Source organism: Schistocerca gregaria, chromosome 5 (genome assembly GCF_023897955.1).
Source record: "Schistocerca gregaria isolate iqSchGreg1 chromosome 5, iqSchGreg1.2, whole genome shotgun sequence".
NCBI lineage: Eukaryota > Metazoa > Arthropoda > Insecta > Orthoptera > Acrididae > Schistocerca > Schistocerca gregaria.
The window spans coordinates 234,115,793-234,137,537 of NC_064924.1; the positions used below are offsets into that span (position 1 = coordinate 234,115,793).

Below are 21,745 nucleotides of genomic sequence, written 5' to 3' on the forward strand. Positions count from 1 at the left end.
CTACGGCGCGGATTCGAGGTGCACGCACAAAAACTTTTTTTCCATAATGTGGAACGGAATAGATACGTACAGTAGTGGAAATCAGCACAAAGGCATGGATCTTTGTAGGAAAATTAACACTGTCAGCTAGAATAGTTGTGCACAGTATATATAGTATGAGATCAAGTATACTGACGAATGCAGTCAGATGGTATCGCATTTGATGTCACTAGTACAGTATATAACAAGACATCGACGACGAAGGTGCTAGAATGTGAAATCATTATGAAGGCAGACGGCCCTGTGTGGTGTTAGTGTGTTCATATGTGCCTTTACTGCAGACAGGAAACCTTCTGTTAGTGAGAGTGCATGTTGTGTACATAAACCACAACCGTGACAGCGCCGCGCAGAAAAGTTATGAGATGCAAAAGGAAAAATTTGTGCGTACAAGGATTCAAATCGCCAAGATGAGCCATTCATTAAATTGGGAGCACAATAGGGACAGAATAGAAAATATGGGCTAAGCAGAACAATCGAAACGCTTCGTTTTACGCAAAGCAAGGGCCACAAACCGTTATTGTCCACAAATTACTGCTGATTTACAGTTGTCAGTAACTGCCAGATATATACAGCAGGTTTGTGGGATGAAAAACACCTTGCATTCAAGGAAAGATTGCAGAAGCCTGCTCTAACACTCAAACATAAAAGGCTACATATAGTTTGCTGAAGAACGTATGTCATGGACGACAGAATGGGATAAAGTGATTTTCACTGACGAGAAGAAGTTTCAATTTACATGGACAGGATCGATATTATTGTTATGATCTTAGAACAGACCAGTAGGTAAGAATGAGCATAAATTTTGGTGCTGAAAGTGTTATGATTTGGACAGTCTCTTGCGCTGAAGATAAATCATGCATTGCTTTGCTGAGTGCTAGAATAAACTCTAAAATGTAGACTAAGGGCGCTAGAGTCAAAATTGATTAGAATGTGTGACTACCTAGGGAAGTGTAACGTTTCAACAAGATAATAGATCTTTGGTTTGAAGATAAAGGCTTGCTGGTAGCCTTGATTTGAACGCCGTGGAAAACCTTTGAGGAGAACTTGCAAGGCATACTTATCGCAATGGAAAGCAATTTGAAATCGCATGTGAGCAGGAAAGAGTGGTACGAGAAGAGTAGGTGACAATTTCACTGCTAGAACTACAAACCCTAACAAGATCAATGCCGAAGAGAATTTTTGAAGTAAATGTGAAGAACGGAGCTCGGACAAAGAACTAACAGTGCAATAACACTACAGGACAATGAGTGCCTTTATACCAGTTTCCATCCGTTACTTGTGTTACGGCAAAAACTATGTAATTCCCCCATGGTTGTTTATGACTTACGTGTATCCACTACTCTGACAATAAATTCGATACATGTATGGTTCAGAAGCTGCATATTACTTTTGTAGGAACCCAGCCTCTATACTGATTTCCCCTGCTGTAGACATGTACATCTATATTCATACTCCGCAAGCCACCTGACGGTGTGTGGCGGAGGGTACTTTGAGTATATCGGTTCTCCCTTCTATTCCAGTCTCGTATTGTTCGTGTAAAGAAAGATTGTCGGTATGCCTCTGTGTGGGCTCTAATCTCCCTGATGTTATCCTCATGGTCTCTTCGCGAGATATACGTAGGAGGGAGCAATACTCTGCTTGACTCCTCGGTGAAGGTATGTTCTCGAAACTTAATGAAATGCCCGTACCGATCTATTGTGCATCTCTTTTGCAGAGTCTTCCAACTGGAGTTTATCTATCATCTCCGCAGCGCTTTGGCGATTACTAAATGATCCTGTAACGAAGCGCGCTGCACTCCGTTGGATCTTCTCTATCTCTTCTATCTGGTACGGATCCCACACTGGTGAGCCGTATTCAAGCATTTCCTTAGGATTCTTCCAATGAGTCTCAATCTGGCATCTGCTTTACCGACGATTAATTTTATATGGTCATTACATTTTAAATCACTCCTAATACCTACTGCCAGATACATTATGGAATTAACCGCTTCCAGTTGCTGATCTGGTATATTGTAGCTAAGTGATAAAGGATCTTTCTTCCTACGTATTCGTAGCACATTACGCTTGTCTACACTGAGATTCAGTTGCCATTCCCTGCACCATGAGTCAATTCGTAACAGATCCTCCTGCATTTCAGTACAATTTTCCATTGTTACAATCTCTCCATATACTACAGCATCATCGGCAAAAACCCCAGTGAACTTCCGATGTTATCCACAAGGTCATTTATATATATTGTGTTTTGTGTTAGCAGAAGAGCCAACACCGAGTTACGAGTGGAGGCCGAAATGCACGCGTTTTAGCTCACGCAGGCTGGCGTGAGGAGGAAAGAACTATACTGAGGTGAGGTCTGGAACATGGCAAGGAATGAGAATTCAGAAAGCGGACGTAATTAGATTGATACTTAACTGTAATCCATTAATGATGATCGTCGCTCTTGACGGTACATGATTCACAATATTATCTGTTCAGAATACATTCTTGAAGATAGTACCTATAGTAACTGAATAGGGCGCCTTGCTAGGTCGCAGCAAATGACGTAGCTGAAGGCTATGCTAAAATGTCGTCTCTGCAAATGAGAGAGTATGTAGACAGTGAACTATCGCTAACGAAGTCGGCTGTACAACTGGGGCGAGTGCTAGGGAGTCTCTCTAGACCTGCCGTGTGGCGGCGCTCACTGATAGTGGCGACACGCGTGTCCGACGTATACTAACGGACCGCGGCCGATTCAAAGCCTACCGCCTAGCAAGTGTGGTGTCTGGCGGTGACACACCACATTGTGACGGTCCTATGGCACACTGTCAGTCGGTACGTGTGAGTGAAGAGACGTAAGGTGTCGAAGCCTCGAAGCCTTCCGCCCGGCAAAGGGGAGTGGTTCCGGCGTTCAACCGCGAGAGCGCGCGCGCGGGATCCGGCCGGCCGCGAGAGCGCGCGCGCGTCGCGGAGCTGCGGCCTCCGGCCTGTGGCTGCCGCTAGTCTGTCCGCGGCGATCAGCCACGACGTAGCTGCTCCGCACGGGGTTTAGGCGGCCGTTAGCTGAGAAGAGGTTCCTGCGCGAGCGGGAGATCGTCGACGCTCAGGGGGCAATCCGACGGGCGGCGCGCGCAACGGACCGGCAGCGACAGCCACGTGCCCGCGCATGAAAGGTAAAAAAGAAAAACCTACATACAGTAAAAGCCACGCTATTGCTGGCGAGGAGGTGGAGAGCGTCTCATTGCCGCGGAAAAATCTCGCCGACTGTAAACACGTTGCACAACCGCGGCTGGGGCCGTGTCACCGCGGCTGTCGCTCCGCTTCTGGTTCCCGACGCAGTAACCGTTGCGTAACGGCGCATCGCCGCACTCGCCAGAGGTAGTGCGTCGCTGTTGACAGACTGCCAGGTGTTTTGACAGCTGTCAGTCTCTCGCCAGAGGTCCGGCGGTATGACCCGAGGGCAGCGTCACCGTCGGCACTCGCATGGTCAGCGCAAGTCAGACGCAGTCACCACTCTGTGACGAATTACTTGCCCGCAGTCTTATTACCGAGCTCGAAACTGGAGAAGTGACAGTCCTACGGTGGGGACTGAGCGCCCCCGGTCGCGAACGGAGTCCACTCGACCGACGGCCTCGACCGACGGCCGCTGAGATATGGAAATAGCGGGCGGGCAGACGCACCTCGGGCGCCCTAACGCGCTAAATTGGACGAGTGACGCGCCGGCGCCCGCGGAATTGGGCGCGAATTACCTATGCCAACAGGCGGCGCCGGGCGGCGGTGTGGGCGATCGCGGGCCGAGCTCATGCCCATACCCGGACAGGCAGCCGGCCGCGGCGCGCGTGCAACAGGTATTTTCTCTCTACGCCGGTCCGCGCGCCGCTCTGGAGCGGCCAGCCTACTGTCTAATGACCTACCTGCTGCTCTGCAGACCGACCTCCTCCATAGCAACAAGCAGGGCTGCCGGAAACATACGGCTACTTCTTCACTTGCAGAAAAGATCGATTGAGGGTCCACTAATCCCCCCATCCCAACTCTGCAATTTTCCTGTCGACATCTAGACCTAGGCAAACCATTACGATGTGCACGGAAGAGGGTACATCCCATTCTACTGCTGCTGGGTCGGTGCAATTGTTCGCAGCGTTTTACCGTAAATTTAATAAACGCAACAGGCACTTGAAACAGAGAATTTAGTAATCAACAGGATGTTACAAAAAGGTGCTGCCAAACTTTCAGGAAACATTCCTCACACACAAATAAAGAATAGATGTTATGTGGACATGTGTCCTGAAACGCTTAATTTCCATGTTAGAGCTCATTTTAATTTCGTCAGTGTGTACTGTACCTCCTCGATTCACCGCCAGTTGGCCCAATTGAAGGAACCGTAATGTTGACTTCGGTGCTTGTGTTGACATGCTCTACAGTACTAGCATCAAGTACATCAGTACGTAGCATCAACAGGTTAGTGTTCATCACGAACGTGGTTTTGTAGTCAGTGCAATGTTTACAAATGCGGAGTTGGCAGATGCCCATTTGGTGTATGGATTAGCACGGGGCAATAGCCGTGGTGCGGTACGTTTGTATCGAGACAGATTTCCAGAACGAAGGTGTCCCTACAGGAAGACGTTCGAAGCACTTGATCGGCGCCTTAGGGAGCACGGAACATTCCAGCCTACGACTTGCGACTGAGGAAGACCTAGAACGACTAGGACACTTGCAATGGACGAGGCAATTCTTCGTGCAGTTCACGATAACCCTAATGTCAACGTCAGAGAAGTTGCTGCTGTACAAGGTAACGTTGACCACGCCACTGTATGGAGAGTGCTACGGGAGAACCAGTTTTTTCCGTACCATGTACAGCGTGTGCAGGCACTATCAGCAGCTGATTGACCTCCACGGGTACACTTCTGCGAATGGTTCATCCAACAATGTGTCAATCCTCATTTCAGTGCAAATGTTCTCTTTACGGATAAGGCTTCATTCCAACGTGATCAAATACTAAATTTTCACAATCAACATGTTTGGGCTGACGAGAATCCGCACGCAATTGTGCAATCGCGTCATCAACACAGATTTTATGTGAACTTTTGGGCAGGCATTGTTGGTGATGTCTTGATTTGGCACCATGTTCTTCCACCTACGCTCAATGGAGCACGTTATCATGATTTCATACGGGATACTCTACCTGTGCTGCTAGAACATGTCGCTTTACAAGTACGACACAACATGTGGTTCATGCACGATGGAACTCCTGCACATTTCAATCGAAGTGTTCGTACGCTTCTCAACAACAGATTCGACGACCGATGGATTGGTAGAGGCGGACCAATTCCATGACCTCCACGCTCTCCTGACCTCAACCCTCTTGACTTTCATTTATGGGGGCATTTGAAAGCTCTTGTCTACGCAGCCCCGGTACCAAATGTAGAGGCTCTTCGTGCTCGTATTGTGGACGGCTGTGATACAATACGCCATTCTCCAGGGCTGCATCAGCGCTTCAGGGATTCCATGCGACGGAGGGTGGATGCATATATCCTCGCTAACGGAGAACATTTTGAACATTTCCTGTAACAAAGTGTTTGAGGTCACGCTAGTACGTTCTGTTGCCGTGTGTTTCCATTCCATGATTAATGTGGTTGGAAGAGAAGTAAAAAAATGAGCTCTAACATGGAAAGTAAGCGTTTCCGGACACATGTCCACAGATCATATTTTCTTTTTTTGTATGTGAGGAATGTTTCCTGAAAGTTTGCCGTACCTTTTTGTAACACCCTGTATAGAGTGGCGCACGAAATGTGTTACCATTTTGTTTTTGAATATAAACTTTATTGTCAATACAATCTTAAAGGAACATATACTACAATGAAGAGCCGGCCATGCACATGCTCAATATGTCCACCATTTCGTTTCCTAACTTCCTTCAAACGAACACTAAGGTTAGTGATTACCCTACGGCACATGTCTTCCGTAATTTCACTGCAAGCTTGAAGAATAAGTCTTCTGAGCTCCATTAAATCACGTGGACGTTTCGGGAAAATTTTTCCTTTAGGTACCCCCAGTGAAAAAAGTCACTTGGATTGAGGTCTGGGCTATTGGGGGTCCAATTTTGTCCGTCATTGAAGCGACCTGGCAACCTGAGTGAAATGATCCGCATGTCGAAATGCTCGTCTAAAAACTCCAATACAGTGTTTGCATTTTGTGACCTTGATCCATCTTGCACGAACCACTGCGTGTTGAAGGGCAAGGTAGTAGCAAGAAGCTGTGGAATGAAGATATGCTCACATAACGCACGCTGTGCACAGTTTCTTCAAAGAAAAAGGGTCCAATAAATCCGTGACTGAAAAATGCTGCCCACTCTGTAATTCTCTGATCATAATGTTGTCGTTCATGAAGCACTTGTGGGTTTTCAGTGGCCCAAAAGCGTACATTTCGTTTATTAACCACACAGTCTAAATGAAAATGCGCCTCTTCTGAAAACCAAACGTCGTTGAGAGTTACTTCCCTATCCTTCGCCCACTGAGGAAGCAGTAGTCTCTGCTGATTGTGTTCTTCAGTGAGCTTCTGTGCTCATGTCATGTTGTATGGGCACATATGGAGGTCACTTTTAAGAATGCGTTGAACGGAGCGTCTGGATATTTCCAGTTGCACTGCTGCCTTTCTACACGATTTCCCGGGACTTCTTTGTACAGCAACTCGTACCGCTTCAATATTCTCCGGCGAACAGTCTTAGGCCGAGGTCGCTTCGCTTCCAATACTGTTCCTTCCTGTACAAATTTATCGTACAAGCTATGGATGGTCTTATTGCAAGGGACCGATCGTGTGTTAAACTGTTGTCGAAAACGCCTCTGAGTCACAACAAGGCTTTTCGGTTCATGAAAAAGTAACACAATTGCCGATCGTTGCTGTGTCGTCAGTCTTCCATTGTCAGCCACTGCTTCTTACTAGTCTCCTAGCGTCAGTATCGTGAATCACACGTCATTTCGTAACTCATTTGTTTTTCCAAGCTCTGCTGGTACTGCTGTAGGGATCGCAGCGGGATATCTAATGTGTGTCGTAAACTGTGAAAGAAACAATTGGTAACACATCTCGTGCACCACCCTGTCTGTATTCTCCTTCACTACTGACTACAACCTGCCAACGCCGGAGTAACTTTTAGACTCCGTGACCGTAGAAATCACATGGTTTTCTGGCGTAGAACTCGCCGAGCACTGTTCGGTGCTCATTTCTGTCCGGAGAGGAAGTTCTCTGAATGCTGTTCGATGGACAGCGGAAAAGGTGAAAATCTCAGGGCGCAAAATCAGGTGAAGAAGGTGGGTGCGGAATGACTTCCCATCCTAACTCCTGTACTGTGTCAGTCAAGCATAATGCGGACAGGCGTTACCTTGAAATAGCATCATTCCACGCAGTCTTTCTCGTCGTTGTCCTTGGAATGTGTCTGCAAGACGTCTCAGTTGTTGACAATAAGTGTCAGCAGGGATGGTTACGCCTCGCGGAAGCAGTTCGTAGGACACCACAGCATCGATGTTCCACCGGATTCGCAGCATTACCTTTGTGGATGAGCGCATGTTTTTGTACTTGGGATTGTTTCTATGTTAGGGGTCAACCATTCGTTTCTTTTTTTTATGTTAGCATAAACACGCCATTTCCGTTCACGAGCCAACTGGTGACGATCAAGCTGAGGTACACGAAGGCCACCATCTGATTTTTGTGATTCTGGATCAGAGCATCCGGTAACCATACACGATATTTATGAATATTCCCCACTGCATGCAAATGCCGCACAATGGTGCAATGCTCACATTTCATCACACTTGCCACTTCTCGAGTACATTGATACGGATCATTGTTAATTAATACTTTTATACGATCGTCATCAAACACCGAAGATTTACTTGAACCTTGAGAGTCACTAATCCAAAACGATTCACCTTAAAATGACGAAACAATTTCTCTTGCCTTGATCCGTCCAGTGGCATTATCCTCATACATGGCGCAAATGTTTCTGGCTGCCTCCGATGCAGTCACCCCTCTGTTGAACTGAAACAGATGAAAGGTAGGAAATGTTCCGATTTCTCCACTTGGCACTCAATTTTCTAGCGTCTGCAGCTCCATCCACTGTCTCCAAACGACAAGATGACAAGCTGAGTTAGCAACAGTGAGTTTTAATTAAAAATGACTATCGATCAATAAAACGATAGCAACCTGAATACCAACACAAAGTTTGGCACCAAACTAATAATTAGGGCTTCTTCCTGTTCTGTTCACATATGTAGTACGCGAATAATGACAGATGACATTCCTCTGCACTCTGTGAATAGCCTAACCTTCTCTCCGTGGTCCGTGCCTTAGCGTTACGTCGGAGATTGCAACATAACGGACACTCTAAACAAACCGACACTAAGTCAACTATTTATTATTTCAAAGTATTGCCATAACTGTTAATAAATTTATCCCACTGTAAAACAAGTCGATCATTGCCTACATGGAAGAATGTTTGCGTTTGCCCACGGAAACGTGATTGCACAAAGGCGTGCACCGAATCAAATCGTCGGCTACGAATGGCAATCTTCAGGGCTTAAAAAGTATAGAAATCACATGATGGGAGGTCGGGACACCACGGAGGATGTGTAAAGTTTTCCCAGCGAAAGTCGAAACAATCTTGGCAACATGTGGGCCGCCATTATCCTGCAACAGAATGATCCCGTCTGTCAACATTCCTGGGCGTTCGGTGCTGAAAGCGCACTTCAATTTTTGCACAGTGTCCACGTACCGCTGTGCGTTAATTGTGGCGCCGTGTTCCAGAAAGTCAATGAGCAGTCAAAGAAAAAGGTCATCGCGACTTTCCCGGAGCTGGAGAGCCTATTGTTTCGGCTACGCTACTGAAGTTTCGACGGGAAGCGTTGACACATCCTCTATACCACCTCGATCTCTCCCCATGCGATTTCTGTACTTTTGGAGCCCTGAAAAAAGTCATTCGTGGGCGAAGAGATGAACGTCTGGGTACATTCAAGTTATGTAGGCAACAGGAAATAGTGTTTCTTGAAGGCTCTGACAGTCTTATCTCTCATTGGTGTAAGTGTATTAACAGTATTGCGATTACTTTTGAAGTAACAAACAACTTACTTGCGTTTCTTACACCTCCCCCATTTTCATTAAGCAGCCCTTTACATATTCCTAGATGAAAGTCAACGTTTGATCACATTCAGCTATATCATTTCCTTCATGTGGCGTACCACAGCCTCAAATTTACTAAACGACATTGTAATGCCTTCATCTCGGCTGTTGCTGACACACATTTTCTTTATCTGTTTTCGACAACTGACTATTTTCGGCCTTATGAACCATTCTCACATGCTACAGGTGTCAACATGTTGTAACGTTTCCTTTTTGCAGCGAATCTGACACTTTGAGAAGTCGGATATATTGCATGTTGGCACCTATAGCAATTGAGAACAGCCTGTAAGACCAAAATTGGCCGTCGTGAGAAACTAAAGAAAATTGGTGGTAGCAGAGTCCGATGTGGACCCCTTAGAGTGTTCTTCAACATTAAACCTTATTAAAATTGATTATTGCTTCCGGCTTTGCAGCCATCATCAAACCTAATTTTTAATGGTTCTTTATGACGGCGTAGTCATCAGGAATGCTCGAAGATGGAAACAAGTCTGCGTGCCGAAATGTTGCGTTATTTGGGTCAGCAACTCGAGAAGATTTAGAAAGCATCATACGCTAGGAGAGCCCAAAGTCATACATCAGATTTAATGACTATAGCATCGACACGTAGGTACCTAGTCGATACTATGCATTGACCAAGTGTCTAAATGTCGTTTCTGTGATCTTTAAATCTGATGATGGCTGCAAAGCCGAACCCGATAAACAAACCTGACCAAGACACTGACTCTTATAATGTAAGCTGATAGCAAGTTTGCCGGTCTCCTCCGTAGATCCATTCGCCCTCATTAGGCGATATAACTACATTCATTACTTGATATTAGTTCTTGAAGGTTTTTGAGTATTTAGTAGGCATTCACGAAGTAGTTTGCTTCTGTATTCAAGCGTCTACCAGTTTCGGTGACGCTGTCACATTATTTATACAAGCCTGTGATCATTCGTGCTAATCTTCTTCACATATGTTCATTATCCCCAGTTGGCACTATCTGATGTCGGTCCCACACACTAGACCAGTATTCTATGACAGGTCGCCTAAGAGTTTTGTAAGCAGTTTCATTTCTAGCTTTGCGGTATTTTTGTAGTACCTTACCAATGAATCAGAGTCTGTCACCTGATTTGCCTATGACTGCGCTTGTGTAACGATTCATTGCATATGCATATAAATTCTTTTTAAAGTCGTGCATCGCAGTCTTCGTAAGAGACATTTATTTTATAAAAGTAACAACCACTAGCTGCTAAAAGTTATTATTTCTTTAGTCTGAACTACAGTAGTTTTGGCCATGCAGTAATCGTGTAACATGAATCCCAATATGACTACAAGTTTAAAAAGACATACTTATTTATGATTATGCGTTCACGTGGCTCTAGGTAGAGTGTCACATGCATGCAGTATTATAACTATGAATTAAATTTTGGGAAATGTAGATATGTGGTTTTCTCCATGGATAATTTTGAATGTTCTGTTAGATGATTATCTCGAGGACGGAACTAGTTCACTAGTAATAAAATAATAACGATCTGAAGCTAGTGGTCTCTATAAATTGTTATACCCAGGTATTTTTGTATGAGTTGACGGACTTACTTTGTTAATCACTGACATCGTGCTCTTAGGATATCACTTTTTTTTTCCTTTTGTGAAGTGTACAGTTTTACATTTCTGAACATTTAAAGGAAGTTTGCAATGTCTGCACCACTTCAAATGTTATCAAGATATGCCTGAAAATGTGTACGGCCTTTTTCAGATAGTACTTCATTATAGATAATATCATCATCTGCGTAAATTCTAGTTACTTGTAATGTTGTCTGCAAGTACATGAACATGAAGAGTGAGAGTGCACCCCACTTCTGTGGGTGCTTATGTCAACTTACTTTTACGTTTGTCGAAGATCATCCATCCGAGACAACATGCTATGTACTCCCTACCATCGAGGGTGGAGAGCGCATTTACCGACAAATATCTGCGTAGAGATAAGCATAGTGCTGCTAAATTAGTGCTGACAAGTCACTGAGCAGTGACGTTAGACATGTGAGACAGTGATGGTGAAGGTGCAGAACAGGGCAAAAGTGATGTATAGTCAAAGGGGATGGACATATTTATAAAGTTTTTGATATTGCTGAGCCACAGTCATACAATATTTTTTAAAGGAACACACCGCCATATAACTGTCTTATTGTTATTGAAGTACAACCCAGGTTTCGGCCTTTTATGCCATTTTCTAGTATTTTTTACGTGTAATGTTTCCATAAGGCGAGGTTCACCAGCTGTAAAGTATTTTATAAAATGCATTTAACCGTCAACTGTTTATTTGTCCCATTAGTCATCTACCGGTTTCGGTTATTAACCAGCATCTACGATGTAGGGTACAATAGTTTAGTTAAAAGCATCCCATATTCTTTTGAAGCTGAACAATATAGAGATTATCCAGTGAAAATGTACAAAAAATTTGTCTTAGCATACTGACAGTCATATCTTAATGAAACAGACAGATATCACAGGAGAAACAAGTCTTGTTTGTGGCTAAGGATACGTACGCATAATTAAAGTTTTATATCGCTGTGATCAATCTGTTGTAGAATTGTGGGAAATGTTTATGCTCACGCATTATGACTTTTCACGGAACGAAAATCTGCTGGATAAAATAAGCGTGGATTCATAGATCATTCAAAACGCACCTCATTTTGTTCGTCCGTGAAACCGAGAGCGGTGGTGACATGGGCGCCCGTGTCGATGCTCTGTTTCTTGGCGACAGGCGTTCGATACAGTTTCACATCGTCTGTAATGGAGCGAAATACGAGCTTAGCGAGTAAGGGAAGACATTTAGTGACCGGGTTCAGGACTTCCTAGCAAATATAGCTCAACAGATTGTTCTCAGCGGGACGACATCGATGTATGTAAAGCTAATTTCGGGATTATCCCATGGGAGTGTTACAGAACCCTCACTCTTTATAATATATAGAGTGAGTCCGTGATGATGTTACAAACTTTCAGGGATGATGGAGAAGTATAAATGTCACGATTTGAGATAACGGACCCTGGACCGGAAAGTTATAAGCGACGCCCGCTCTAACACGTCTAACAGTGTACATGTACCAGTGGTGCTGTTGCTAAGATTGTAGGACAGGGAACTTGTAGAGGCTCTAGTATGGACCAAAACAAGAGAAAAAATGCCCAGTAATCATGGGCTCTAAAATGCATAGCTTAAGCGTTATGAGCACTTGTTAATCTTCAATGCTACGAAACTCATCTCTTGTATGACTAGCTTTTCGGTTTCCACAGTTTCGGAGAATTTAGTGTGGACTAAAACAAAACAAAAAGAAGTCTAGAAAAAATTGACTCTAAAATGTATACCACAAGAGATATGGGAATTTGTTCAGTGGATAAGATATGTTTCACATTAGAGAAGATGAACAAATGATCGGGACTCTTAAGGCATGCATTTCAGAGCCTATGTTTACTAGACAAATATTGAACATTTCATTTTACAAGGAATGTAAAGATGTTCATCTTGCAAAAGAAGTAATGTAACAGCCTTTGACTAGACGCTTCACGAGTCGTTAAAGCATGTAGGAATACAAAATTCGGGACAGATTTTTACATAGCGCACTAAGAAAATGCAGCTCAGCTACGAAGGAGATTCTTCCCAACATCCATTAGAATTTCCAATGGAAAAAACTCAATTACATACAATTCCATGAAACTACCGTCTGTCACGCTCATTGCTGTGATCTGCAGGGTGCAGATGTAGGTGTAGAAAGAATCTACAGAGGCAACAGACGTTTGAAAGTAAATAACCCTAGCTACTCCAACACAAAAATACATATTGTGTAATGAGCACTACCCTAAAATTAGAGAAATCAAAATTCATTTTTTTTAATTATTAGTTTTCGGAACGTATCATTTAACACAGGAAATGTTAAAGCACAATGTTTTCGACAATTCATGGAGGCGTTATTTTATGTCATACTCAGATACGATGTAAATTAAAACGCATTCACATTCATGAATGAAGTAGGGAGAGGTGTTGTAAGAAAGGGGGAGGGGCTGTGAGGAGAGATGGAAAATGATACTAGTACCCTATATACTCTCTAACACACACCTTACTGTGGCTAACGGACTTGGATGTTGATTTTCTGTAGTAGTCGGTCTTTTGAATAAGTGCCGTACGCTATCCACCTGTTTGTCCTTAATAGACGTTCATAAAATGTTTGTATTCGGCTTTATAGATAACACACCATTCCTTTAGGTACGAGGAGAGGGTGTGAAATATGCCGACAAATCTCAGCAATTCCTCAATGTGTTTGTCAGGCTGACAATGTATACTACTTCTCCAGTGTCAGTTAAGCACTGCATGTTGACTAATAGTCAAAAACTAGGCATTGCTGCTACATAATGGGAATTTTATTGCTGATACTAGTTTAGACAAATTGACTTCTGGCATATTTGAAATACAAACCGTTTAGCTTGGCAGAAAAATTATCATGTCGCCAAGTGCGGTGCACTTTGAGATGGCTATTCATGATATTTGCACACATTTGGGTGCCTGGAATTTGAGTTTCTAAATGTAACAAGTTATACGTAACTTGATCCTGCACACTGTGTGTAGACTTTACTTTTCAGAATCGGTATCCTTTGCATAACATAAAAAAGGAGATTTATTTTCATTTCCAAGATGTGTGTCGACGTACTGTATATCACCTCAGTTGACTGTGGAAAAGTGCTACTGACTAAACATAATTTCTTAAAATTATTTAATATTTATGACCATTTACCACTCCTTCTAGTATGACCATAGAAACAACTGCAGGTAACTATTTGTTTGCCTAAACCAGAATTAACAGCCGTCAGATTTATAAGTAGAACCGAATGAATCACTAGTATGGAACACAGTCACTAATTAACGCCTTTCACGTCGCGATGTGTTCCTTGATACTCCGAAATTTCAGGTAGATATCTACGTTTTCAGTCATTAAATCTTAGGCAGAAGACATATCTGCTAGAATCACATAAATTAAGATCAGATCAGAGACTTACGCGCATTGGACCGAGGGTTCCATTTGTTTGCTACCGTTTGGTAATTCAGACGAGGCAAAGATAAACTCTTCCTTTATGTTCAGAGATTTCTTTTCTTCTGGGCACCATTCTAAGAGAGGCGTTCGCTCGAAAATGGGGCACAGAATAGGCAGCAAGTGTTTTTTTATAGTATGAATGTGGAATCTTCCTTTCTCCATCAAAATTTTCTTCATCTACCCTATATCTAAATCAGTCTGAATTAGAAACGAATGCAACAACATTACTTCATGGCAATGTACATTTATTCAGTCCATGACTCTCTTCAGCAGTTGTATTGTATTTGTGACGGATAGCTACATTTTTATAGCTATACTGATGGACAGGTACGAGTGCCAGGAAAAACCAGAGAGGCGTCCAACACGTTAAGTATCCTTGGCAACAGGTCCACGGATGGCATGTCATAAACAGCACCCGGAAAGTTATGTAACTGCTAAATCGTAACGCCATAGTGAAATTTCATTGTATGTTAATATTTATAGCAGTACTTTAAAGGTAAAGTGCACCTTTTATTAACTTTGTACTCTCGTACATGCTAAGCTGCCTTCTACAGCGATTCAAATCTGGTTCAAATGGCTCTGAGCAGTATGGGACTTAACATCTGAAGTCATCAATCCCTTAGAACTTAGAACTACTTAAACCGAACTAACCTAAGGACATCACACACATCCATGCCCGAGGCAGGATTCGAACCTGCGACCGTAGCAGCCGCACGGTTCCGGACTGCGCGCCTAGAACCGCTCGGCCACTCCGGCTGCAGCGATTCGCTTTTGCTTATCACGTCTACATAGATTTTATTATTTATCAGCACATGTCGCCCGAATTTACGCTATAATGTTGTCTACTTTTCTTCTTTCATGTTATGAGTCTCGGAATTTCCAAGACAATTTTTCATTGAGGGATTATAGCTCAGTTTGTACCCTTAACCAGTGGAGACTATGGTAAAACCAAGCCTAGGATCAGCAATTCCGTTCAGCAGTAGACACGATGTATGTCTGTGAGAGTAGGCACGTTATTTAGCCATCAACGATGACCAATTTCATAGCACTGCAGTTTCTCGTATGAAACTGTTCAAGCTCAGAAACTGTACCACATCCACTGAAGGAAATGTGTGAAAGAAAATCGGTGGTTTAGGACAAAATATCAATACAACTTTAGCAAAACTTAAATCAGTTGTAATTACGATCTGCTCTTCACAGGATTTTATAGAGCTTGTTGTAAGGAATGAATCCAAGCTGACTTATGGTACACCTGCATGGAAGTGAACCAGAACCTTTAAAATTATATTTAAAACAGTCTTGACCGCAAGAAAATATTTATTAGCAATGGTAAACCGGTTTCGGTCAGAAAGAGCGCATCTTCAGACCATTCATACCATGATGGTAAACGGTGACTGTGAACCGAGTACGTGTCGTGTCTCTACGAACATCAGCTACTTTTGGGAACTCCACCGCCGCCTACCATCATGGTATAAATGGTGTGAAGATGATCACATTTTGACCAATACCTATTACAATTGGAAATAAATATTTTGTTGTGGTCAAGCATGTTTTTAACGCATTTTTACAGTATTTTAACTAGACCGCTGGTTTTCTGCACGAGAAACGTTCTCGAAATTACTGAACTAGAAGTTGCCTTGTATGATGCATCTCGTTTGTCTCTACTAACTTTTTAAATTAATGCAACGTATATACGTAAGTGTTATCTTGGGAACAGCTGAAACTGCTGTGGAATAATGTTAATCTGCTACATTTTCCATGCTGCATAATTCTGAGTAGTAGTTCAGGACCTTGTGCGATTTTTATGTGACTGTGGCTCAACATGGTATACACGATATGCCAGTTGTGATAAAAAGAATTCTCATGCGTCAATATTCGATAGCTGTTTTTCAATTAAGGACTGTTGATGCGAAGCGCAGCCAACCACAATACCTTTATTTTTTAGAAAAAAGTTTTATATCACTGCCATTATCGATTTGAGACAATCATACCCATCTTTAGATGGCTGCGCTTTATTAATTACTTCATTACGAGGTGATTTCAAAATGTAAGTCACATGTCGTGCCATGCCAAGACAACTGAACAAACATGGCACATTGTCAGAAGAGAGTACATGCTCTGCATTTCCTGCAGACGCCTTTCGCGGTACGAAGAACGGATGAATCACTATTGGAGTGAATTGTCACGGCAACTGGAAATTTACTGCCAAGCTGGAGCACAATGGACAGTACGATTATTATGGGCGAATCGTCTAAACGGCACACATTCACCATGAAATTCTGGCTGTATAGTGACATGCTGCTAACAATTTGACCAAGGCCGCAGAGACGTTGATGATGCTTATCGGGAAGGAAGGCCATCGACGTCGGCCTCAAACGACAACATCCAGGCAATCGAGAAACTGATTCGCAGCAATCACAGATTTTCCGACGAGACTTTCAAGCAATGGTTCTCGAATGGCTCTGTGACCAAAATGTGGATTTCTGTCGTCGAGGAACTGAAGGACTGTTGGAAATCTCGGTCGCTGTTTATTACTACCTTGATGGAGCAGTCTGTGGGAACCGTGTCACCTATAAGAGTTACAGTACTGGTGCTGTTTATTATTACGAGTGTTGGTTATTTCAGAATGGTTGGGACAACAATGACGATCAGACGCTCAATACAGTCACTCCAATGGGACAGCGAATGAGACAAGCGGTCGTCACAGTGAATGTCGCTGTGAGACTAAGTAATGTCTCTACAATGCAAAAAGAGTTTCTCGTGAAAGGATCAGTTGAGGATTGCCACAGCAGACGCCGCGGAAGAAAAACGAATGTGTGTGCAGGACCAATATCTCCGTATAACTTCAAGACGACGCCCTCGACACTATGCGACATGTTTAAAGAGGCAGTTCCAGACAGCTACAGAAGTGCAAGTGTCAACACAAACGATACGAAATATGCTCCATGAGCAGGGATTAGTGCCAGAAGGCCTTTCAGGTACTCGGAGAGGGATTGTGTCGCGTGGGTACGAGACCATCCTTTGTGGGCTGTACCAGTCTCCACCTTGACAATATTGCTATTCCTGTGCGGAGGCAAGGAGGATAATCTTTACACCACAACTGTAACGTAGAGCGCCATCATTTTCAAGACGGTTCAGTCGTGCTTTTGTGTGAAATCACTTATGGTCGTAGGACACCCTTTGTGCCAATACACGGGAAGATCATGGAACAGGATTCATGCTGATGGGATCGAGAGAGGTGGCGCAGTGGTTAGCTCACTGGACTCGCATTCGGGAGGACGACGGCTCAGTCCAGGGCCCGACCATCCTGATTTAGGTTTTCCGTGGTTTCCCTAAATCGCTCCAGGCAAATACCGGGATGGTTCCTTTGAAAGGGCACGGACGACTTCCTTCCCCGTCCTTCCCTAATAGGATGAGACCGATGACCTCGCTGTCTCATCCCCTTCCCCAAAGAATCCAACGCAAACCATGCTGATGGACGGTAATGCACTCCCCCATGTTTTGAAGACCTTCCTAATGGAGTATACGAACAGTTGGATGGACTGACCCCTATATTCTCCATGTCTCAAGTGTACTGCAAATGAATTGGCCTTGCTAAAAAAAACGGCTGGCAATCGACTCGTCCCACTAGAGACCACTTAGACGCCGATGTGTAGGAACGGAGCAATATCCTACAGGCTTATTTGGACATATGGTAACGGGTATGATGGTAACGGGTATGATGGTAACGGGTATGCCTACCCGCTTTCAAATGTGTCTCCAGTTACGAGGAGGACCAATTGGTTCATAAACAATGTCTTACTCGAGATGACAGCGAGGGGAAACTGTCGTGTCAGCAGTAGGATCTTTTGTAACTTTTTTTTGTGTTTGTCAAGTGGAAAACTTTATCTTCTTCATTTTCGTTTTCTTGTGACTGTATCTGACAGAGCAAAACTAGTTTAGTTTCGTATTATGTCCAGTACTGAGAATAAGCAACAGCCAACATTTATTTTGACCTCTGCATATTCTTCAGCAGCAAGTCGTGAGGTCCTGCAGTCGTTCTAGTCACGTCGTTTCGTATCGTTTGATACACTTCAGAAATGTAGAAGAAGGAAAAGCAGAAGAAACGACTACAACCGCTATGCTACACACCGAAATCCGAGGAATGAGGCCGGAGTGTTATGGGGCTATCAAAGCCTCCTTTCCTAATAACTCACACCGGACGTAGCACGTCTAACACTCCATATTTTACACGAGATTTTTTTTTCAGTACACGTAGGAGACAATTTCCTGATCTGGTCGTACAGTTCACCAACCAACCTTCGTAGAGAAGGAAGAGAGAAACACCCAAACAGCCCGCGCGGAAGATTGACGATCTTTGGTGCGGTACACTGGCAAGCCTGAACGTATTTTTAAGCTGTTTTCCATGCTTGTTTACGCATATTCTGGGCTGTCTCCCTTCTCCGGCTCAGAAAACACGATATACAAACTGTTGGAATACGACTACATATAGAGCATGGTTACTCGATTCACAGAAGGATGGCGCCCGCGACTTTCTCCATCAGGTCAAATGGGGCTGTGGCGATAGGAAGGATGTAAGACCACAAAATTCAAATAAAATAAGTTTCCCAAATCATGAGACCACGTGAACATTGTAAGCCTGGATGATATGTGATATCCGGCCGGGGTAGCCGAGCGGTTCTAGGCACTATAGTCTGGAACCGCGCGACCGCTACGGTCGCAGGTTCGAATCCTGCCTTGGGCATGGATATGTGTGATGTCCTTAGGTTAGTTAGGTTTAAGTAGTTCTAAGTTCTAGGAGACTGATGACTTCAGAAGGTAAGTCCCATAGTGCTCAGAGCCATTTGAACCATTTTTGATATGTGATAATGCACAATTTACAGTTGTAAAAGAAATTGATAAGATTTCCAGTTAGTTTCTTCGTTCCTTATAAATGGTTGTCAGTATACAGAAAGCATAGAACCAAAGTAATATCCTGAAGAGCAAGCTAAACAGGTTGGCTGGTTGATTTGCGGGGAGGGGACCAAACAACGAGGTCATCGGTCCCATCGGATTAGGGAAGGATGGGCAAGGAAGTCGGCTACGCCCTTTCAAAGAAGCCACCCAGGCATTTGCTTGAAACGATTTAGGGAGATCCCGGAAAACCTAATGAACCGTCGCCCTTCCGAATGAGAGCACAGTGTGCTAACTACTACGCCACCTCGCTCAGTAAAAGCTAAACTTAAAAACTACATCCATTCAATGACACACATACAATATACATCACTTTTTAATGTGAACAACAGCAGGCCACAGATGTAAACAGTCACACGGTTGGTACAAAGCTGGTTCGAACCAAACAGTGCAAAGACAAAATTAAAATACTTACAGACTTGTGCACAAAGCAGAATACTGTTCACATATCAGACGCGCCGTCGGTAGCCCATGATTTATTGTGTCCTTCCTTGTACTTTGTAAGCTTGTCCCGCTGCTTATTAGCTGACACGTCCATCCTCTGCGTCGATGTTTCCACTAATCACGTTTCACTTACGTTTCGATAGCCCACTGCGTTAACCAGAGAGAGAATATCGTGTTTTAAGTACTTTATGTCGCCATAACGTATGAACTTGGTACAAGAAAATGTGTTTCATCTCTGCCTCTGCAGTAACCAAACAAAAACCCAAATACGCATTTCGTAGCACGTTTAGGGGTAATGGTTAGAATTTCTTTTGCTGACTTCACAGACTAGAAAAGCAAATATAAGATTCGGTCTAAGTATTTCATGTCATATGAGTGTGAAAAAACACTTCCTGTAGTGCAAATTGTAGCTCTCACCCATCAATTAGCTGTTAAAATGGAAGGAAATGTAACAGTTAAAAATTGTAGCTGTACACCAAAGCCTCAATATAGTGATGAAGATCAAATTGATGTAGAGTGTTATATTTACTCTATTTATTTATTTATTTATCAGGTTACTTGGAGCCATGCGAGACACACGAACTTAATATCGGAATGTGTAAGGATACTCAGGTGTTCCAAACTTAAGACTGACAGTAGCTTTCGCATGATGTGTCACTGCTAAGCAACATAGCTCCATGTAACTTGTACGATCTAACAACTGCGCCAGACACTTGTTGTCTTATGTAGGCGTTGCCGACCGCAGCACCGTATTCTGCCTTTTTACATAACTCTTTATTTGAAAACGCGTGCCTATAACAGTTTTGGCGCTTCATTGTAGGAAGTATACGTTGATGTGTGGTACTTTAACTATAAGCTGCAGTCAAATGGGAACGAAGCACATGAAAAAAGTATGTAAATGGTGTATGATTTTGAAAGTAATCACAATACATATAACGCATTGTAAGGCCAGAAGGTTAATGTCTTCATGGACAAATGTTTGCGGTTGTCTACGGAGCTATGTATGTACTCACGTCTACAACTCTTCGTCCGAGTGTGAAGGAAGTGCAAAGGCTTCCCACCTAAACTTTTGCAAAATGGTTCAAATGGCTCTGAGCACTATGGGACTCAACTGCTGTGGTCATTAGTCCCCTAGAACTTAGAACTACTTAAACCTAACTAACCTAACGACATCACACACATCCATGCCGGAGGCAGGATTCGAACCTGCGACCGTAGCCGTCGCACGGTTCCGGACTGCGGCCTAGAACCGCGAGACCACCGCGGCCGGCAAATTTTGCAACACAGGCAACATGTTAGCGGACAGTATCCTGAAGCAGAATGGTACCGTCCGTCAACATTTCTGGGCGTTTGGTCTTAATGGCAGGCTTGAAGTTTTGCAAGGTGTCCGCTTACCGCGTGGCGCCGTATCTGGAGAGTCAATGAGCAGCGGACCCTTACAATCAAAGAGGAACATCATGGTGACTTTCCCGGATCTGGCGGTTCTGATGTTTTGACTACGTTGCAGAAGTTTGCACATCAACCATACAGTTTAGCTCTCTCCCCCTGCGCTATTTGACTGTGGATTATTATCTTTTGTACAGTCTAGATTTCAGCTTTCATGTCATTATCAAATACAATGCTAACAATTATTAACTAATATTTGTTAAGACTGACCAAAGCAGGAAACAAGACTAACACTTGTCTTTAAGATGTAACTATCAAAGAATGTGAACTGTAGAAGAGCCTTAATAATGGTCTGACAACGTCTGGTGTTGTGCTTGATAATGGCTCAAATGGTTCAAATGGCTCTGAGCACTATGGGACTTAACTTCTGTGGTCATCAGTGCCCTAGAACTTAGAACTACTTAAATCTAACTAACCTAAGGACATCACACACATCCATGCCCGAGGCAGGATTCGAACCTGCGACCGTAGCAGCCGCACGGTTCCGGACTGCGCGCCTAGAACCGCTAGACCACCGCGGCCGCCTTTGATAATGGCGTAAAAGCCGAAATCTGTATAGCACTACAGATAAGAATACACAATTTACTCTTTTTAAAAATATAGCTTGACTGTGGCTCAACGCCATCGAATTTTTTTTACACTTTTTAGTGATAAGTGTAATT

The 21,745-nt window shown here is 43.5% G+C and overlaps 1 protein-coding gene across 1 annotated transcript in view; it reads left to right on the top strand.

Moving 5' to 3' along the window:
• Positions 1 to 3,000: 3,000 nt before the first annotated feature.
• LOC126272075 (high affinity cAMP-specific and IBMX-insensitive 3',5'-cyclic phosphodiesterase 8) overlaps positions 3,001 to 21,745 on the top strand; it is a 1,931,196-nt gene continuing 1,912,451 nt past the window's right edge. Inside the window, exon 1 of the mRNA XM_049974623.1 lies at positions 3,001 to 3,184. The gene's annotated coding sequence lies outside the window, so the exon portion shown is untranslated. The remainder of the gene's footprint in view (positions 3,185 to 21,745) is intronic.